The 8,660-nt window shown below is 39.4% G+C and overlaps 1 long non-coding RNA gene across 1 annotated transcript; it reads left to right on the top strand.

Moving 5' to 3' along the window:
* Positions 1-374: 374 nt before the first annotated feature.
* On the top strand, positions 375-7,595 carry LOC121076916. Its single transcript, XR_005823789.1, has 3 exons — positions 375-461; positions 565-656; positions 7,422-7,595. It is a non-coding gene; the product is annotated as an uncharacterized LOC121076916 (long non-coding RNA).
* The last annotated feature ends 1,065 nt before the right edge of the window (positions 7,596-8,660 follow it).

Genomic DNA, 8,660 nt, shown 5'->3' with positions numbered 1-8,660 from the left:
GGTGAGCTGTAGCCCATTGCAGGATGGTTTGGACAAGCTGTGTGTCAACTATGTTTCGAATCAGTGGTAGATGAGTTACTTAGAAGTGGTGTATATAGAGCCAGGAATAACAGCTCTTGCTGTCACCTAGGTAGTATTAAAAAAAAAAAAAAAAAAAAAAGAAGTTGAAGATCTTTAATCTAGGTACATAATAAATTGCTTTTATTGTCCCAGCTGTGTAAAGTACGCTTGTTATTCCATCTTCTAGCATCAGCATCTAGCCAATTCCCCTTTAAGTCGGTAGGCGAACTCCTGATTGATGATGAGATGTGCAGCTGGGATCGTGCACAGCCGGGTAAAGAAGTGCTGTTGAGATGTGGGCCTCTGGGGCACATGAAAAGCATGCAGAGCTTTCCTCACTGTCATCTATGTTGGTCTTCTGCCCTTCAGCCACATGAACAACACCAGGAGCCTGACTGCTGGTGGGTCATGTTGCAGGCTAGGAGCAGAACGCTTTTAAAATGAATAACTTTAATAATGTTGAATGTTTTCTGTTGTGTTTTTCTGGGTGGTTCTCTACCGCAGCCACTGTCCTGAACTGGTGATGGTGTTTGTGTATAGCAATGTCTAGCATAAACTTATTGGAGAAGTCAATAGCCGCTTGAGTATGCTGGGAGGTGAGTATGCTGTGAAACCCACCTAATTTTGCAAACAAAAGGTGATTGTTGTGGTTGATTAAAAAAAAAAAATATAACAGTGCTTCTGTGAATGAAGGAAAAAGAGGGATCCAGATTTCCCCGTGTCAGAAGTGTAATGGGAATAAGCCTACCCACAAGACAAAACTCTCCCCCTCCACACGCACGCGCTCTCTTGATCCCCCACAAAAAATATCCTCTCTGGAAATATTCAGGTTTGTCAGGCTTCGTTCTATGTTTTTTTTTGTTTGTTTGTTTGTTTGTTTTTTCCATACCACGTTAATGTTTATAAAGTTAGTATCTTTATAAAGTGTTGCCAGAAGTTTTCTACATATATTTATGTACATATGATGGGGAATATTATATTAGGGGAATACTACTCCACCAGTAATTGGAGGACTCTGTATGTTCCGATACTGTACTGACTTTGGTCAAAAACTTTGTGGAAAAAAAATGTTCAAATAAGAATTGTAATTTGTCTTGCTAAGTGATTTCAAGCACTTAGCTTGATGTCTTTTTCTACCTTAGACCGTGAAAACACGACCAGTTATGCTGTTAGCTGGACTTTGATAGTGGAAATAATTATGCAATTAAGAATGTGCTTTAATTTTATTATACGATCCATAAAATTCAACAATCTTAAAAACAACCTGTTTTAACATATTTTACTAAATATAATTTATATAACAGAATTTTATACCCTACCCAGTTATGCAATTAAATAGTACATGACTATTTCTTACAGTTAAAGATTGCAAGGATCTTCCTACAAACAATGATATATTTAACAACTTTTTATGCTAAATAGTTGACATAGTTAATGCTGTAGTCACTTAATTCAATTTTAATTAGCCAAACACCAGTTTGAAAATGTGAGCTTTTCATTAACTGACACTGTTCATATTTTTGCTGCTTGTTTTCCCCATAGTTCTTTCAAATTATGTATGTGTAATATGTTAATGTTCATGAAATTCATTTTTCATTGAAGGCACTGCCAAAATTATTGCAGAGAGTGAGGAGAAATATACGTGTGTTTTCTGACAAGTGCAGTTGGAGCCTGAGAAAACTTTAAAAAATAAAAACACCCCGTCCCCAGATACAAAGTGCTGAGTACCAGTCCTGCTTAAAACTATTGACTTGGCTTTGCCTCGGACCAAGTAGCATTTCTCTTCCTGTTCTTTGTTTGTATGACAATAGAGCCATAGCAACTACCTTTGAATAACATGTGGGCTGTTTTATCTCAAAATTGCTAAGAGGGAAGGCTGGGGAGGTGTTGCAGAGTCAGTGACAGCAAGTGGAAAGCGATGCAGGACTGTCTGATGGTCACAGTTGTCTGGACTGAGATCTTGTCACTGAGGAGCCTTGAAGTGCACAGAAACCAGAGCTCAGTGGAAAGGGATTTACAGCTTGAGCATGGGTCCAGGGGAAGTATTTCATGAGAGATGGTTTCTAAAGGACTTCTATAATTTATTGTTTGATTCTGAATTATGAAACAGGGAAAAGGTGATATTAATTTGACTTTGTTATAATACTTGCTTTGCACTGTTAATCCTACTATCTATATAGCTGGGGAAAAGATACCAGCTGGTTATAGGCTAGAAATTACCATATTAATGTTTTATTTGTGTGGGAATATAGTTGCGTTAATTAATGTTTTGATGTGGTTACCAGCACTTAGTGGTCTCTGAACGTCCTCTGCTGACTTAGGGAAATTAGAAGGCTTCAGGCATAAATGTGGTGGGGCCATTTATACTATCTTTACCCATGTTCTCGGAGGGAATCTTGCTTCGTGAAGGGTGAAGGTGTGCCCTCACACCAGCGGGAGAAGGAGCAAAGGGTGGCAGGGGAGAGGGAAATGCCCGTGATCTCAAGTCAAAAGTGGGGGGTTTTCAAATGGGGCATGCAGCTCAAGTCCAGACATCACAGAATCATCTAGGTTGGAAGAGACCTCCAAGATCACTGAGTCCAACCTCTGACCTAACACTAACAAGTCCTTCACTAAACCATATCACTAAGCTCTACATCTAAACGTCTCTTAAAGACCTCCAGGGATGGTGACTCAACTACTTCCCTGGGCAGCCCATTCCAATGCCTAACAACCCTTTCAGTAAAGAAGTTCCTCCTAACATCCAACCTAAACCTCCCTTGACACAACTTTAGCCCATTCCCCCTTGTCCTGTCACCAGGCACGTGGGAGAATAGACCAAGCCCCACCTCATCAGAGCCTCCTTTAACGTACCTATAGAGAGCGATAAGGTCACCCCTGAGCCTCCTCTTCTCCAGGCTGAACAATCCCAGCTCCCTCAGCTGCTCCTCGTAAGACTTGTTCTCCAGACCCCTCACCAGCTTTGTTGCCCTTCTCTGGACTCTCTTGAGCACCTCCATGTCCTTCTTGTAGTGAGGAGCTCAAAACTGAACACAGTACTTGAGGTGCAGCCTCACCAGAGCCAAAATGGCTGGCTGCTTCTCAGTATGGATAACCATTGCCTCTCGGAGTGAGAACTCTAGGTGCCTCTCTTGCTACAGAAGTGGTTTTGCAATTCACTGTTATTTCACAGTCTAAAAGACTGTTACTTTTCTTTACTCACAATCAGTTCACTTTCTTATTTCTTAAACCTTCTTTTTGTTTTTCCTGCCAAACAAACGGTAGGGAGGGAAGCCCCCAAAATGTGCAGAAGGGATCTGAATAAACAAACAAACAAAGTTAATCTTGAAGCTGTCATTTATACCATTTGCTTTACTTTCTTCCACCTTTCTGTCTCCCTCTTTCTCTGTTGCACCCCACCCTCTACCTCCTGCATTCACTTCTTTATCCTTTCAATTCTGTCATTATTAACAAAAAGTCTTCTAAGACATTTATTGTTTCAGTCTAATGCACAGGAACTGTGTTTATGCCATTGATAGGTCTCCTGTGCTCAGTTGCAGAATTGAAAGAGTTAAATGTACCAGCACTCTGTAACCTAGATAAAAAGTATGCATTTTAATTTCTAATAATAATAAAAAAAAAACAGGTATGAATAGCAATAAAATTGCTCAAAATGTTTAAATTGAAGGAAAACAATTGAAAATGGATTTAGAAATATAATGTTTAGTTAAGCAAGCTATAATGTTCTGTTATTTTAATCAGTATTGTAAAGCAATTTAAACTATGCTGGAAGAGACTTCTTATGTTTTAACATATCATTCTCCCCCTCCCTCAAACAGTCACTAAAAATTCTTTAATGTTTCAGCCATATTCTATAGTCCTTGGCAATAGCATGCTCTTTGTGCAAAGGTTTTAATTTTTTTGATCCATTTCCTGGCCCTAATACTGCCAGCCCTGGCTGGAGCAGTCAAACAGAACTCCCGGCTGTCCCGTGAAGACCTAGATGCTTTAGATAAGGCCTGGATTTGTTTGTTTGGTCCACCACAAGATTTAGCACCTTCAGAGAAATGCAAAGGATTGATTGTGCAGGAGGAGTCTTGATTCAACAGTGTCTCTGTTACAGGGTAAGCCTCGTCCCTGCCTCTCCTGGCAGGGTATGCCGGGTGAATTGCTGTGCAGGTGACAAAGACCAAAATGCCAACTTGACTGGGCCGTGTGCTGCCGTACAACCACCAGGAAAAAAATCATGCCTTGAGGCAGGAAAAAATAGGACTGGTAATTTCTAGGGCCTCATCCAGTTCTGGGGTCTCTGATGGCCACCAACCAGTTGGCAGTTCAGTACTGGCACTATCTTATGGGTAACTAAAACCTTAGGACATGAAGACGTGTGTGAGTTGGTTCAGATACGTGCTTCTACTTTAGATGTTTGCCTGGAAAATCTGTGCACCCTTCTTGCCATGGCATGAAAAAGATGCTTGCTCCTGTGGCTTTAGAGGATTATCTTCTCTGTCCTTTTAGGAGATTTCCAGCTCCTTGAGGAGGAGGAAGGGATGCCTGTGCTCCCTCAGTCTGGGGTGTTGCTCCCTGATGGGCACAGGGCCCTCCTGGCTCCATGTGGCAGCACTGCCACCTTTGGCAGGGTGTCATCAGCTGCTGCCCTGCACGGTGAGGGGTAAGGGTGCTGAGGCAGCAGAGGAGGGCCTGCTGCATGGCTGCGTGCTCTCCCTTGTGTCACCTCTTCCTTCTCCCTCCATATGGGCAAATAGTTCTCCCATGCTGACCCCTGCTTTACCCCACAATTGTTTGCCTGTTCATTTAAATTGCAAAAGAAACATGGAGAATAGAGGATCCTGTCATGTGTCAGCAGAGCTCCCAGCCTTGCAGCGTCCACATCCCCACATGGATCCGGTGGTCCCGCTCCAGAAGGATTCCTCAGGAGAGAAGTCGGATCGGTGATAAATCACCGTGGCTGAGGCTGCCAAAGGAGTAAAGAGAGGGGAGAAAGCAAGTGCCTTCTGTTCCTTTTATTGTCAGGGCGGCTGCATTTAGGGGGAGAGGCTGAAAAGGGAGGCTTCTTCTCTTAATCATCCAGTTCTAACAGAGGACTTCCAACTGTGGGCATCGCATCAGGGTGAATGACACTCATGGGGACACCTTGATGCTCTATGTGCTGTCCCTGCCACTTTTAAACAAGCTTTTTAGTATTTAGGATGTGTTTATTAAAGAAGGTTTGGGTTTTCAGATAGGTACTAAATCTCTGCGATGTGCTGAATTCCCTTTCTGTGAGACTCCAGTGCCAGCGCTGAACTGAGGGGAGGCGGGTGAACTTAAATTAACCCAGGAGAGGAGGGTGAATGCTGCTTTCAAGCAGCAGATGCTGCAGCACCAAATAAGCATATTGCACAATAAATAGCAGTCATGGCTTTAATTAGGAATTCAATTGAAGTTGGAAACCACTTGTCTACAGTAAAATTGTCCTATTTAACATTTCTATCAACATATTTTTTATCATTGGCATTGTTGCTTTTAATTTAACTTTCAATTTTAACTTTCAATGTTATAGATAAAATCTTTTCTTAAGACCACATTAATAGTTCTTTCTTTTGAATCTGTCTTGTACTTGAATCATAGTCACTGAACAAATCTTGGAGGCTCGGGCCAAAAAATAAGCAAGTCTTTCAATTAGCTGTCCAGAATCTGGGATACTTGTGTTTTTGGATCACCAGATCTATTGGGAGCTTTTAGCATCCACACAAAATGCCTTCTTTAAAACCTCTGGTCTGGTGGATTGGAAAGCAGTTGAAAGGTGACATCTCCTCCATGCAGCTCTTCACCTCCATAGACCACAAAATGTTTCCCAACAAATACATACTTGTCTATAATATGATCACAGCTCTAAAATAATTAGCCTCTAATACCAGAGTAGTGCACAACTCTGAAATGTAGGAAAGAAGTTCATGAAGCACTAGCGGGTAAAAAAAATCAAACAATCCTTAGAAAAAAAGTCTTCTCTTGTTGTACAGAAAGGGGTGACTTCTGCTACCCCAAAGTTCCTTATCTCCCCTGGCGAAATCCTTTCCTGGTACAAGATCTAGGATTTGGAGTAATATTGGGAACATAAGCAGTAGATACCAATCAAATTCTCTTTAGAGCTTAATGCCATAGGTAACGCCACTGTTTTCTACCCTGTATTTTCCCATCAAATGTGGGCAGTTTCCAAAGTTAATAGGGAAATGGAGAACCAAACCAAGCCTGCTAAACTCTGCAAAGGCGTTCCCCAAATTTCTCTGTGTTGAAGTAGAAACTATGTACAGGGTTGGGACTGTAGCAGAGCTTTGTTATCTGGATTGAGATTGCAGGCTAATACAAGTTTACTAAATTATAGACATCCATTTATTCCTACTCTGCTTAGGAAATAACTTTCCAAAGCCTAGATCACACAAGCAGTGTTTGTGCTGAGTGTTGTAAGCACTTACAAAGAGCTGAAATTCATCCAACGTGAAGCTGGATGTAATCAGTTCAAAAGTACCATGGGAAAAAATGATGTATTAGTAAATATATCAAAGGGAAAGAAAAGAAAAAAAGAAGACTAGGAGTGAAGAACCTGATAATGTGAGCTCAAACATATTGTTGAAAGAAAATATAGTAAGATAAAAAGAAGCAAACAAAAATTCTTTACACTTCTATTCTACTAAACTCTGAATTTTTCAAGTAACTTATGGGCAGTTAAGCTTCAGGAGACAGCCTCTGTGTCAAAAGTTTGACATACCATATTCCTTGAGCTCACTAAAACTCAAATATATCTTGAATTCACTTGTCAAAAGTGGAGAAAATGGTGGATTTCCAAATTGTTTTGTAATTTCAAGCAATGAGTCATAATCAATAAACTATTCCCAGAACTATAGTTAGGAAGGGAATAAAAACAAAGAGAAAACACAGGAAGTAAGGAAATAAATTCCTAAAGAACTGTAGCTGATAAGATATTGGCTACTGATCCAGTACTGTATCCAGTTATTTAGATAGATAGTGGTATTTAGATATAGTTTTTTAGTTGTTCGTTTGTTTTTGTAGATGTAAACAATTTTCCAACTGAACCACTTTTTTTTCATTTAAGATTTATTTTTTTGGGGTGATTTATTTTACTGCAACTCATTTTGAAAACATGGAATTCTGATTTCAAGTTTTGCCAAAAAAAAAAAAAAAAATGCTCTCCCAGGGAAACTGTCCTCCCTCTGTGTGGAAACTACATGGAAAGAATGTCTTCAAAGACATATGGAGAAAGTATTTCTTAGAGTGGTTTATAAGACTTATTTTGTGAATGTTTGCAAGGCGCTTTGAGATCTTAAAATTTCAAAAATGTTTTTTTGTTTTTGTTTTTACAGCCTGAAGTTTCTATGTAACTGGAGTAGATTTCTGTGCAACCCATATGCACAGACTATGGCAAGAGAGTGAATGGGAGGAAACCTGACCAGACCATGGGATAAATCCTGCTGCGTTTGAGACATGTATATCTGCTAAAATGTAAGTGACACATGTAGTCTTAAAAATAAACCTAAATCAAGTTCAATGCCTGAATGACATCTGTCAGAGAAAAGCTGTAATTGGGGGTTTATCGTCCTTTCCCAGTTCCTTCTGTGAGTAATCTTGGATTTTCTTTATCATTTTAAAACTCTCCAGGAGAATGCTTTGGAAGTGATTTCTTTATATTCGCTATCTTCCATTTTAAGTATGACCAGGATTAATATAACATATGCAAACTAAATCCAGGCTATTGCATTTACCAACACTGAATTTTTATGAAGATAGGGTAGCTTTTTAATAATCCTCTCTGGCTTTTATTTGCCCTCCTTTTTAATATTTCAATGGAAAAAATATTTGTTACCATTTGTTATTTTGCAATTTATTTTTGTAAAAGTCTATTTGTGTTGCTTTTGGCCAGAGAGGTACTGTGACTTGATCCAAATTGCCCTCCTCCTGGAGCAATCCATGGAAATGTGTTGCTATTGTGTTAGTACAAAACTGTTTCATATCTAGAAGACTGAAATCACAGGGACAAATGCAATATTTTTCTTTGCTCGACTTCTGTCTAATGAGCTCTGCTGTTAGGCAATTGGAGATCTTCATTCTAGCCCTCTTCTTGCTAGCTCCTGTGTGGCTGAGTGCATGAATTCTTAATACTCCCATTTCCCCATCTGTAAAATGGGAATTTTTATACTTTCTAGTTCTATAAAATTTATAATGCAATTAATTGGATATTGACAGAGCAGTCTGAGACCTCAGGTGGTAGGTAGTATATGTAAACATTTTGACAGTTTTATTATTACTTCTAGGTTAAAAATAGAAATGTTTAGGAATCACATTTGGAAACAGGCGAAGAGAATTTGCATGGCTGTTGTCAGCAGAAGTATTTTGACCATCTCTTACTATTTTATAAAAAAAAAAAAGTTCTTGATCTTGAAATGAATCTATTTAAAATATAGTCCCCATTCACAGAATCTTTTCAGTAAGCTTTTTATATTAATAGGAAGGCCATTGTTTCTTGTAGAAAAGAAAGCTTCCTGCAGAAATGAAATAAGATAAAGAGTGAAAATAAGTTTGTGGGGTTTAGACCTCATACTACT

The sequence above is a fragment of the Cygnus olor genome, chromosome 12, assembly GCF_009769625.2.
Source record: "Cygnus olor isolate bCygOlo1 chromosome 12, bCygOlo1.pri.v2, whole genome shotgun sequence".
Taxonomy (NCBI): Eukaryota; Metazoa; Chordata; class Aves; order Anseriformes; family Anatidae; genus Cygnus; species Cygnus olor.
The sequence above is the reverse complement of the archived record's forward strand: the minus strand, read 5'-3'. Positions and strand labels throughout refer to the sequence as shown.